Raw genomic sequence first — 13,290 nt, 5'->3', positions numbered from 1 at the left:
GAAGGTGGGAAGATAAGGTTAACGAGGCCACCCACCACGGCTGCACACACACGTACACCACGTACACATGCGTGCACGCAGGCACAGTGAACCCACGCACAAAAAACTCTGAAAATGAATCCCACCCCCAGGTACCCACCACCTAGCTTCAACCCCCATCACCCTGTTGACCTGGCCCCATTTGTGAGCCCACTTAATGCCCTTCCTGGGATTTTTTTTTTGAACCAAATCCCAGATATTATGCAACCTCATTTGCAAATGTATCATTTTTAAGCATAATCACAACACCATTATCATAGCTAAGATACCAATAATTCCTTGATATGAATAGCCATGTTTCAATTCTGATTGTTTTACAAATATCACAAACGGACCACCATATTCAATGCTATGTTTCCCAAAGAATCTGAAGTGCCACGCAAATATCACTTTACTTTTTAAACTTCAATTAAAGTATATAGTGACCTAGTAAGGGACAGAGGAGAGGACAGCAATGGAAAATAAAGACAAAAATGAAAAAGAATTTAATTTTTCCCAATTTCTAGTCAAATACCCCACTTAAGGAGAGCTCCATACAATGATCACTAAGTAAATTAATCCCAGAGCATGCAAATGAAAGACCGAGCAAACCAAGACTTAGCATTCTGAAGTGCGTTCTCTCACCCACTCAGCTGCCACACTAACCGCCAGTGCTCACAGGACAATAAGTCTTTCAGAGCAAAGCCCAAAAGTAGGCCACTTCCCATTCACTTTTTTTTGTGGGCAGTGATTTGTTTTTTAATTCAAATACCCATTCCCTTTAATTAATTTGGATTTTGTTATCCTACACAACTGTGTATAAAACTGGTGAAAGATAGTGCCGTAGGCTGTAAGGACATTGTGTGAAAGTGCAAAATAGGGAAACTAGCTCAAATTTGAAAGCCATAAAAACAGTCAGTCATTAACACAAAATTAGGCTGAAAGCCACGTTACTCTGTACACTCTCCAAATTACCAAAAACTAAAGGTGAAGCATGCTTTGCACACCTCCCTTACAGCTTTTGATGGAGTAACTGCCATCACCTCCAGCAAGCTAATACTTAACTTACTTACAAACACTGGTCAGAGCGTGTTTGCTCAGCAGCACCCGACAGTAGCGTGGCCGATAAACTAGGGCAAATGCTCCATGAATTCTGGCTCACAGGTTCTTAGTCTTGATTATTGCAAACGGACTTACAAAGGTAGGAAAAACATAAAACTGTGCAAACAAAATTACCCTTGGTTACTGTTCTACCTTAGTATTTGGATTAACAAATGGAGAGAGGCAACTGCTCTGAAAGCATCTGGTTAGAATGCCTGCTCTATTTCCTCGGAAATGTAATCTGACAGCAGCCAAGACTAGTACAGAGCTCATGCACAACAAACACCGAATAAAGCATCCGACTTAGTCAACTTTGTTCAATTCACAATCAGAGAAACCTCCTAATTCAGTACATGATTGTTCAATGCTCCCAAACTTCTTAAATAAAAAAATCATTCAAGCTTTCACCATCCCTGCCCCATACTGTTGCTCCTTGCTTCTTTTCTTCCAATCTCCATTTAACAAAGTCCATATAATACCTTAGTTTGCCACTAGTTATTAAAACATGCTAAAATCTATCGCCCAAGCATTGCCCCATACAGAAAGTTCAGCTGCACTTACCATCTTTCAGTCTCTCCAAGAAGAACATTCCACTTTCAGTTTGGCTCTGGGGCCAAAATTCATATGGAAAAACAACTGCCACACTGACCTTTTCGCCACAGCTAAAGACACTGAACAATAATGAACACCATTCCTGTGCTTTAAAAAGTGCTCGGTTGCCATGACAACCCCTGCCATTCTCGGCTAATTAGTGTGGTGTGGTTGTAGGGTTTCATACAGCCCAGGGAGGGGAGGGAGGGAGCCACCAGGAGTGGCCGCTCTCTCCAGGCACCCACTGAGATTGTGTTTCTGCCCTTTCATAGAAATGTAACCAGCGGAGTGGGATCTACAGGCAGATTGTCACCAGGGGCAACCCACAGCACTATGATGAGGGGGGTAAGCCTGTATTTTTCACTGGTGGTTCTCTTTTGAGTTTTCACATCCTTTCCTGGTGAACTGAGACCGGACAAGTCACAAACTTAAAGGCATGTTGCCCTTTAAAACTCACGAATGCACTCCAGGTCTTCATTGGCAACTAGCTTTCCAGGGCTGAGTTCACCCCCACAAAGACTGCCTGCAGCGGACTGGCAGTGAAGTTTTGGTGGTGACGGGATGAACTGGGAGTAACAGCCACACGCTGGGGCAATGACAGACACAGGGATCTGGTCTTAATCCACTTACTGAATAAATTAAGAAACTACTCCTTTCGACCTTCTGTGATTCATGCTCTGGGGAGGATTAAATAACAAAAGGGGGACTAGATTTTTTTTCTTCAATCAACATCCCCCACCAGCACCGTGCATTTGGTATAACTGATAATCTACAGCGACACAGTGTTGTCACCCAGAGTCTGTAGCTTACACCAGGGTTCCCTTCTGCACATTCTAGGTTTTGGTGACCGTATACTGGTACACATCCATCATTAATTCCGAGTAGTTTCACTGCCCCCAAAACCCTCTATTTTTCTGCCTATTCAACTCTACAACCCCCACTGCCACTCAACACTAATCTTTTTATTGTCTCCACAGTTTTTTTTTAAGACTTATTTTTTTTACAGTAGTTTTAGGTTCACCGCAAAATTGAGAGAAAGGTACAGATTGCCCATAACCCCTTGCCTCTACACACTGCACTCAGAAGGGCCAGATTTTATTTCCAAGGGCCCTGAAACTTAGGAGGGTGATGAGTATACCAAACACCACTACTTACTGTAGAAGGCCTAATACAAAACCATAGTAAATACTGAAATTAACTTCTGTGGGAATATAGAATAGAGAAAATTACTGAAGAGGGGTATGGGCAGCTCATGAACTTGAACCCAAGACTGACCCAGAGTTTGAGCTCTTACAAGCACTATTCAATGCTTGAGCAGGTGGGCAGTTACACACAGAGCACACAGCATGAACGAGTGCTAAGAGCCGGAGAGAAAACCTGGCACGTTCACTAGTTAATCTGAGAGAGAACACGGGGAGGTGGGGAGGAGGGGAGGAGCCTGGGCTGAGGGCGGACACAGGGCTCAACCTACATGGCCATTGTTTTCAAGATTAGTGTCAAGCAAGATAAGGGCTTGGACAGGAGATGACCATGGTCAGACCTATGCCATAGAAAGATCTTATTGGCAAGGGCAAAACTAGAAACTGTTTTGATATCATGTAAATCATGAAATGTTCAGCCATTACAAAAAAAAAAGAGAGAGAGAGAGACCAAGTAAAGATACATCAGTCAATTCTCAGGCCTTTCACAAGACGAGAAAACACAACACAGAAATTACAATAATCTCATTAATGTAAAACAAACTATGACTCAACCAAAAAACCTCCTTTACCCATGTATGTGTGTGTGAGTATGTCTAAGTATGCAGGGCACAGAGAAGTACAGAAGGAGATATGCTGGGTGATTACTGAGTGGGCTATGGGTAGTGGGAAGAGGAGACAGCTAAAAAAAAAAGGTGAAGAAAAATATTAGGCTGTATTAAATACAAAGAAGGAAAGAATCCCATATATACAATATGAAAAATTTCAATATTGCTCTGTATCTTTGAAGACCTACAAAAGGCAGTATTGCTTACAAGGTAGAAATCAGACCCAGAATGGATTCTGGACGTCCTGTGTGAGATTGTGAGAGGAAGAGGAAGAGGGCCAGGAGACCAGGGAGGCTGCTTTCACGTAGAAACAACCCAAATGTCCACCAGCTAATGAACAGACACACCACGTGGGACGTATCCACACGACGGAGTATTACCTGGCCGTGAAAAGGAACCAACTGCAATAGGGACGAGCCTGGAGGACATTACACTAAGTGAAAAACTCCAGTCACAAAAGACCATATGTTATCTGACTGCATTCATATAAAATGTCCAGAATAAAAAAATCTGCTGGCAGAGAGTGGCAGTGGCTTAGGCTGGCGAAGGGCATGGGGACTGGGAGTGGGCACAGCGAAAATGGGCAGGGCTATCTTTTTGAGGTGATAATAATGTCCTGAAAATGACTGTGGTGACCGCTGTATTATCTGTGAATATACAAAACACCACTGAACTGGACACTCTCAAGTGGTCCATTGCGTGGTAGGTGAATCACATCTCAATAAAGTTGCTTTTGTTTGTTGTTGTTGTGTGTGTATTTTCCATGAAAGTATTTTAAAAGCCAGCCAGACATGGAGGCACTTAAAGTGAACAAGAAGGGGTGGGTGTAAGAGTAAGTCTGCGGCCTGGAGACAGGATTAAATATATTTAGTTTCAGGTAATCTAATTCTACAAAAAAATGAGAACCGCACCCCCCACCAACAACCTGAAAAAATAAGATTTCAGAATGCCTAGACAAAACAAATAGAGCATGCTAAGCCCTCCACAAAACTCGATTATGGGCAAGCCCCACCTTCTGCAGCTTAAAATCTAAACAGAGGACAACAGGACGGGGAGGGGTGATTTATAACAAAAGGACATAAAGAAAATTCATTTATGTGCTAATGAATGTGATTACCATGAACATTACCCTCGCCTTCCATAACTTCATAAATACCACATAAGGAAAAGAAAAGGTGTGACAGCAGACTTGGAAATCATTACCTGTCTACGGTATGGGAACATTCAAGCTGTTCTTATTCAATTAAGAAAATAGACTAAGTTTATTACCTATGGACCCCTGAGGCTCTAACTATTTGAGAGATCTCACAGAAACCAACTGAGGACCCGGGGGGGAGGGGTGGGGCGGCAACAGCCAGGGCTTCAGGGAGAAAGTGCTGTTTTCTGCCCTGACGGTGGAAGTCCCACAGGCGGACTCAGGCGACGGTGGGGAAACCAGCACTGCAGCCAGCCTGAGCCCCTCGGTCTCCCCCAGAGAACCACGTACCACCTGTCACTCTAAGAGAGGACAAGCTAGACAGGGACATGGGACAGGCACATAACTGATTCCTTTTTCACTCTGCCACCATCCATTGCTATACAGTATCACTTAACCTAGATAAATGAGATTCTTTTAAAAAATTTGGTTTGAAGGGAAGAAAAGTGAATCTCTCTAGAAGAAATGGCATGCTTTATTTGATTATAAATTTGTAAACTGACAACTATATATCTCACTGCAATTTAATGAAGCCCGACATTGTGCCGAAGGAATTAAGGCGAGATAAACTGAAGTTATAGTGATTAAAAGAGAAAACAAAGTGGAAAATGCATTGTATTCCCCCTTTTGCCTTGGCTGACAGGAAGCTCAAGTTAAATTTCATTCTCATTAATAACTATTGTTAACTAGGTATTTTTTATTGCCTTAATTTTTGAATGACTCTTCATAGATGTTAATCAACAGATATCTCAATTCCATTGAGCATACATTTTGAAAGTCTAAAATAACCGTAAAATGCTAAATACATTAATAAATTTTTTTAAATAATTATATTATGCAACATCCAAAGACCCACTGTTGATGATACACATAGAATTTCAAATTCGCGTTTAGCAGCCTCATTTATGTGTGAGGCACCACCTGCACCCCTTCAATCCATAATACCACCTGACCCCCAAAACCCCAATGGGGCGGGCTGTGGGGTAACACCACTCCATTCTACAGGTGAGGAAACTGGAACTGAGCAAGGCTCACTGACCTGTTCAAACCAGTTTCAATATTTGCCTAAATCAAACAATTAGTAAGTCTCAAAGAGCTTTGCATGCCTGAAAACAGGTGAATCAAACTTGCACAAAGCAAACCTATTTTCCTAGTGATGTTATCAAATTGGCAGCATATTTCCACGGGATACAATTCTCAAAGGAATGAGTTGGAAACTTCTTTAGGGGAAAAATTATGCTGGAATCCTGGATTCTTTCCTTTGATCAGTGAGCACCGTGGAGCAGGGGACGCACACCGCACCGAGCCTCAGAAGGAGGCTGTAATACATTAGGTATACTGTATCTGCATACCATTATGGGATGTACCTCTACCCACTTCTACTTTAGCTACGAACAAGCAAAATAAACCACCTTACCTTTGATCATCCTTCTTCAACTTTAAGAAGTCAAAAATCCCAGAAGTCGATTATGTTGCACTAATCAAATGATCATTCCCAGCCCCACACTAAGACAGTCTTACTAATTAACAAAGAAGCTAATTAAAGAAAATGTAAGGCCTCTCGATCATTGTTTGCTTTCTCTGCCACATCAAATTCTCAAAAGCGGTGAATAAATATTGGATAAGAAATTTATCAGGCTTCAAACGGTTACTAAAAGTTTGGTTGGTTACTAAAGCAGCGATATGATTTTCCTGACCTTGAACAAGCAGCAAACAAAAGCCAACTGAACTGGGGAGAAAAGTTCTCGGTACTCACAGTGGTCATTTCTCTCGGCTGTGACACATTTTACACAGTTGTGTCCACTTTGCTGATTCTCGCATTTTGATAAGAGGCAGAAACTAATTTTCCCTAGAGAAGAGGCAACAGCCTCGGAGGTGAAGAACGGGAAGCAACTAGGTTACAGGCTCCGCAAACGGTCAACCACCGTGAGCCCGCCCTGAAGGTCAGAGTATGGAAATTGCTCGCTCACCAAGCACAGCCTCCCCTCCAGCACACACACACAGCTCTGGCAAGCTACGAGTTCTCACCCTGAGCAAGAAAACCCCAACTGTTACACCTGGAAGTAGCTGTGCGCACCGCAGATCCACCCGAACCCCAACTACTTAAGGGGAAAGGTAAATTTGCACGCAAGTAACACACACGTGCACCTGTACACACACAAGTCTTTCCTGGGCAGATCTGGCCATATCCCACCCCTGCTCACAAACTTCCAGCACCCGCCACATTGAGACAAAGGATTCAGTGCACAATAAAGGCCCCATAGCGTGTCCCCAACCCACCTTTCCAGTCAATACACCCCCACGCATACCCTAACATTTAAGTCAAATTATAGATAACTAGCTGTTTGACCAAAACCTTCACTTCCCGCCTCACCACAGCTGAACTAGCCTCTTCACCTGAAATGTTCTCCCTCCGTCTCTCACTGTGTGGAGTTTCAGAAATTTCTCAAATGCTCCCGCTTCGGTACACTGTTCCTGATGCAGCCAATTACTGTCAACTCTAACTGACGCCTCCCCTGGGTTCCTGGCACAGGGCAGGACCTGGAGTGTGCTTTTCCCGTTGGGTCACTTATGTTTGCATATCCAGGAGACACAGCCTCGGGAACTCCCCATTAGAGAATAAAAGTCTCTTAGGGGAGAAGCTGAATTTTACGACTTTCTCATTAAATTGCCTAGCGTTGGAACCGATGCACCACCATATACGTACACTTATACTCCTGTGTTGCATAAATAAAACTGTGGTTCTCTCCACAGCTGTTTCTAATGCACTTGGGTGGCAATGACTTCGAAGACCTATCAAAAGTACTGTACACGAAAGGAAAACAGGTAAGTTGGATTTCATGAAAATGAACAATTTCCTCTGTGGAAGACCCTGCTAAGCAAAGAAAAGACAAGCAACACACTGGAAGAACATTTGAAAAATACAAATCTGAAAAAAGATGGTGTACGAAACATACAAAGAACACTTAAAACTCAACAATATGAAAAAAAAAACCCACCCAAATTTTTTTAAATAGGCAAAGGATCTGAGTTAGACACACCACTCACGGATATACAGAGGTGACTACATAGCATATGGAGATATGTTCAACATTTGTTGTCTAAGAAGACTGCAAATTAACAGTAACGACATGCCACCATATACCCATTCGAATGATTAACACCCCAAAACTAAAAATACCAAATGCTGGCAAAGATGCTGAATGAAAGGAACTCTAATTCATGGCGGGCTGACTACAGTCAATTTGAAGACAGTTTCTTAAAAAGCTGAACATAGTTTTAACATATGACCCACAAATCACATTTACATAAGTGAGTCGAACCCTTATGTCCACAGAAAAAACATGCACATAAATGTTTATAAAAACTTTATTTATAACCATAAAACTGGAAGCAATCAAGATGTCCTTCAGTAGGTGAATGGACAAAGAAACAGTGGTACATCCTTACAAGGAAACAGTGTTCAGGTTTTTTTTTTTTTAAAGAAAAGCTCTCAAGCCCCGCAAAGACATGGAAGGACCTTAAATACACAGTGCTAGGTAAAAGAAGTCACTATGAAACGGGCACCTACTATTTGATTCCAGTTAATGCCACTCTGAACAGGACGAAGCTACAGACAGTGGAAAGACGCGAGGTAGCCAGGGTTTGGCGGAGGGATGACTAGGCAGAGGGCAGGGACATGTCAGGTAGGTGAGCCTGTCCCATATGATACTGTGACGGTGGACACAGGACTTGACAGGTTTGTCAAAATCTGCAGAACTTGACCACGTTGGAGTGAACTCTAGAGGGTCACCCCAGGAAATAATGCAGATCGACGCAAAAGAATCTAAATGGATGGCAAGTGTATGAAACAACCTCACCGAAGGGCTGAGGTGAGGATGGGGCTCGCTCAGGTAGCTCCGGAAATGGAGCCAGTAAGACCAAGGACAGAGGGAGCTGCACAGGAGCACTGTGTGCGGCTGACAGAGCAGAGCACCAGGTAGCAGTCCTGCTAACACCACACAACTAAAGAACTGGATGGTGGGTGGTGGGAGCCAGGTTTCTTGTTGCTGGAGTGAGAATTCTGCGGGCAAACCTTAAGGAAATGAATTCCATCCTAGTAGATCTGGTTTCGTTTCATGAGCACAGCAGCAGAAAACTGTGGTTCGGACACTGGCTTCGCTGTCACTTTCGAACAGCTGCCCGCCCGGGGCCCAGGCAGTCCTTGAGACGTGTTTCTGGAGAACATGCCCCAAGCACAGCTCAATGCCCAGTTAGTTACTTTTCTCAGCCGCTTACAGAGCAAAACCACAATATGCTGCTATGGGAAATGGTTCAGCTGCAAGATGTCATGAGTACCTTTTCAATACACAGTTTAATAAAAACAGGTATATAGGAAATCGGGAGATAAAAGTCATCTCCTTTTCTCCATTCAGTTGCCACTAAATGACAGAAGAATGCACACAAAGTTTTACTTTTTGTTTTTTCAAAACTATAGCAAATACATACAATGAAACACCCACAGTGCTCCTGGAGAAAACCATTTTTAGCAGCTTCCTGTGTTTCCTCCGGATGCATCCTATGCACCTATAAACACTGTGCATGTGTGTGGGCGGGCCCACATGCACATATGGATAAGCACACGTACACACACTTCGTTTTTTAAAAATGCAAATTAAAACACATTCCGTCTTTTGCTCTTTTCACCAACAGAGCCTCAGAGAGTTCTCATAGAGACAGGCCCCCCCTGCCCTTTTCACAGCTGCACAGCATGCCACCAACAGGGCGTGTTTAATCAGACGTTCCCTACTGACGAACATTTAGGTTGTTCATACTCTTTTCTGTTTTCTCTCCAACTGTTACTGAATGGAAGGAAATAAAAAGGTGGACCAGCAGACACCCCTGCCACCCAGAATCCTCTTGTTTTCTCAGTGAACATGTCCTGTGCTGTGGCGGCCACCAGTCGGGAGCGCAGCGAACCAGCCACTGGTTCCGCGGACGGGGAAGCCTCAGAGCCTGCTCCATCTCTGACCCCCCTCTGCCTCTAAGGAAATGTGATGACTGGCAAGGTGCCTCAGGTGCAACACTGGCTTTGCTCTGTAGGAAAGACTACACTACCAGCCTCCCTCCATTCCCCATGTATGAGTGTCAATATTAGTTCATTTTAGTCCTTCAGTTAGAAAGTGATTACTGACGAGAAGATTCTAGCAATTCAGTTCCGCCAATTTTCTACCATGTTCTTCTAGTATGTTAGACCATGAATATTTGGGACTTTATCTGTCACATTCTACAATAGTCACTTAATAGTTCTTAGTCCAAATGGACAGAAATCTAAAGAACTAGATTATGATTTTTAAAAAGGCTATGTCTTCAACTGGTAATTTGATTAGTAAAAATAGCACTACCCACCTCTTACCAGGAACTGTTTCAATTAATGTAGAATTAAGCACTCTGTATGTGTGATCCCAATCTTTACAACTCTCTGTGAATTAAAGCAGACTATGCTGATCACATTAAGTGTGTGGATTACAGCAAACTGAGCAACCATTCAGGAAATGCCATCGACTAACATTAGCACACCACATTACACCTTCTGAAACCCTTCACATATGAGATACCATGTGCCCATCTCTACCTCCCTGCGAGGTGGGCAGGGCACGAGTATTTTCATTAAGTAGGTCCACAGAATGCGAGGGACCTGGGCCACATTCACTGTAGGCACCAACCCGGAGGAGCAACAGATACCCACCTCCAACAGCACAATCCCTGCAGATTCTGCCAAAGCTTCTCTAGAATGTGGTGGCTCCTCTACTTATCAACAAGTTGAAGTCCAAAGTCACACCCATGTGAGCAGCTGCTAGAATCGCCTGTGACTGGTTGATCGAGTCCAGGTGCTTCTGCTCTGGTGCACGGACTGCCTTCTATTTATGAACCTCTGTGGTGGGGGTGGTAGCAGGAGCAGTACTAATTCCACCAGTAGCAACAGTACTACTAATAGTAGCTGCTTATGGTAGCAGTCGTTACAAAGATTAACGTGTACCTTCGTACTTACTGGGTGCCAGGCACTAAGCTAGCTTTACCATGCCAGCCTTTATTTAGTGTTAGCAACTCTAGCAGGTAGGTATTACCATCACTCCCACTTTCCAGGTGTATAGCCTGAGGCACAAAGAAGTTAATAAACTGGTCTCAGGTCACCAAGCCAAGGCCTAACAGAGCCAGTTTTCAGACCCAGGCCGAATGACTGATGCCTAGTCAGCACCAGGCATCACTAGGTAACTGCCTGTCTTGCTGGGTGCCATTCAGGAAAGGGGGAGGGCGAGTTCCTGCAGCTCCGAGGTATTCATTGTTTAACAATGCAGTTTGTTTCCTGGTACATTTTTCCTGAGTATTCTTGAATGAAATTCATCACAATAGCTATCTTGGTAGTGGACTTTAAGCCAAAACAGAAATCAACTTCTGAGAATTAAAACAGAAATAAGACAATACACTTTAACTAATATAGTTAGAGCAGGGGTTGGAAAAAAAATACAACTTCAGGCCCCACCAGCTCGCCACCTGTTTTTGTGAATAAAAAGTGTTTTTGGAACGCAGCCATGCATTGTCTGTGATTGCTCTCACACGACACTGGCGAAGGCTGAAATACTTACTACCTTGCCAGTTACAGAAAAAGTTTGCTGACCTGCATTAGAGAACTAAAGCCAGGCAAACTGGGCAAACTAAATCACACGTTAAAGGTAATTATACCCCAGACTGAAAATAAAAGTCAATATAAAAAAATAATGTAAATTTTTTATTAATAATTTTGAAATTTACTATGTTGAAATGATAACACTTGGGATATAGCAGGCTAAAATATATTATTAAAACTAAATCCACAAAACAAATTCCTCTTTACTCTTTTAAATGTGGCTACTGGAAAAGTTTTGATTTCCTTATCGGACTCACATTGTTTTTCTAGTGGGCAGTGCCGCCCCACTAAATTAGACTGAGGCCTTGGCCTGCCTGGGCAGTGAAAAGAACAAGCAAGGCTTAACATGGCAATTTTGTTGGCATTTGTTGATACCTGGAGTATGTTTTATATCCAATGGACTGTGAGACCATTTTAAATAAGGCTTACAGGGAGACTAAAATAAATTACTTCTTACAAAAAATATTATCTATCACTCACAGATGAAAAGCACTCACACAAATGTGAAACAGAAAAGACCCCAGGAATAGTTTTCATGAGACTAACAGACTCTCCACAAATATATCAGACATGGAATTTCCATGAACTTGATTCTCAAGCAAAATAAATTAATTTCATTTTTCCTAATAAACTTATATTCAGTTTCCAAAGTCACTCCAAAAGATTCCTAGATGTTAAGGTATTTTCGTGTGTGTTTTTACACAAATCACTGAACTCTGCATCCTGCATGTTCAGCACCTATGGGGACATTGAAAAAGAGCCCCACTGGGGTATCTGTAAGAAAGCAAGATCGAACAGGGAGCATGTACACAGATTCTCCCCCACCCTGCCCCAACCTTGCAAGCATATGCTTGGAAAGGCTATGCCTACAGTTCAAGCACTTTAATCGCATCTGTGGGGCATTGACTCCTTTGACTCCCAGCTACCATTGTGCCTGCCACATACTTGTTTCCCAAACCCACAAGTGGCCTGAAAACCGCAGTATTTAACTTTTGGTTGAACGCTTCCTTGAGCTACAAGAATGCAAGCCCACCCTCCTCCACAGCTTCTTTCTTCCATTCTCACTCCTTTCCGGTTTCCTGACTTTAAGGACCGCCCTTGCACCTGCAGCAGCTCTGCCTGCTCTTCCTCTGACAGAACACTGCCCGACATGCTGCTGGGTTTCCGTCCCTCCTCTCCTGCACACACCAGATGCAGACGCCCCCATTCTGCCTCTCGCCCACCTGTGAATCCCAAGGAAACTGCAGAAGCTGCCGGTCTCCACGCCTGCACCTCCCCTTTTGCGGAGGAGCTGCCTGGGGCTTTCCTGTGGACGCCCTCAGCCACAATGTGATCCTGTAAATAGGGGACCCCTGGATTGTGAACAGTGGGGCTGGCGTTTAGTCCTCAATACTGAAAGGAAGCTATGGTTTCCTTCCTGAATTAAAAGCCAAAGAGCAAATGAATAGTACCTAATATTTAAATACGGGTTATTCCATACCAAGAACTTTTGTCACCTTAATTAAATCTCAAAAAACCCTGTTGAGGCAAGTGTGCAGGCCATGTCTGTTCCACTGTATACACGGAGGAAGTGAAGCAAACACAGCCTGAGTGCTTCAACCAAGACCACGTGACTAGTAAGCACTAGGACGTGTGTCTGGGTTCTTGCTCTTCCTCCTCAGAGGACAGCCAGAAGGACATGACTCCAAGCGTGGCCTGTGATGGGTGCTGGTCTGGGTGACAAGATGTTTATCAAAAGTGGAAGTAAGCACTTAGGAACTTTATAGCAATTTGATGTGGTTGTATCCTTTTTATTGTATTTTTTTCAAAAGTACCAGCCCACAACTAATTGGCAACAATAAAAAAGAACGGCTCTTTCACCAGACATAGTTTGAGAAGTGCTGTTCTTGAAGGTGCCAATGTCAATTTTCA

General features: G+C 43.3%; 1 protein-coding gene across 3 annotated transcripts in view; it reads right to left on the bottom strand.

Annotated features, from left to right (window-relative positions):
- MYO10 (myosin X) overlaps positions 1 to 13,290 on the bottom strand; it is a 192,998-nt gene that overhangs the window by 34,606 nt on the left and 145,102 nt on the right. The gene's annotated exons all lie outside the window — the stretch shown is intronic.

Source organism: Phyllostomus discolor, chromosome 3, assembly GCF_004126475.2.
Source record: "Phyllostomus discolor isolate MPI-MPIP mPhyDis1 chromosome 3, mPhyDis1.pri.v3, whole genome shotgun sequence".
Taxonomy (NCBI): domain Eukaryota; kingdom Metazoa; phylum Chordata; class Mammalia; order Chiroptera; family Phyllostomidae; genus Phyllostomus; species Phyllostomus discolor.
The sequence above is the reverse complement of the archived record's forward strand: the minus strand, read 5'-3'. Positions and strand labels throughout refer to the sequence as shown.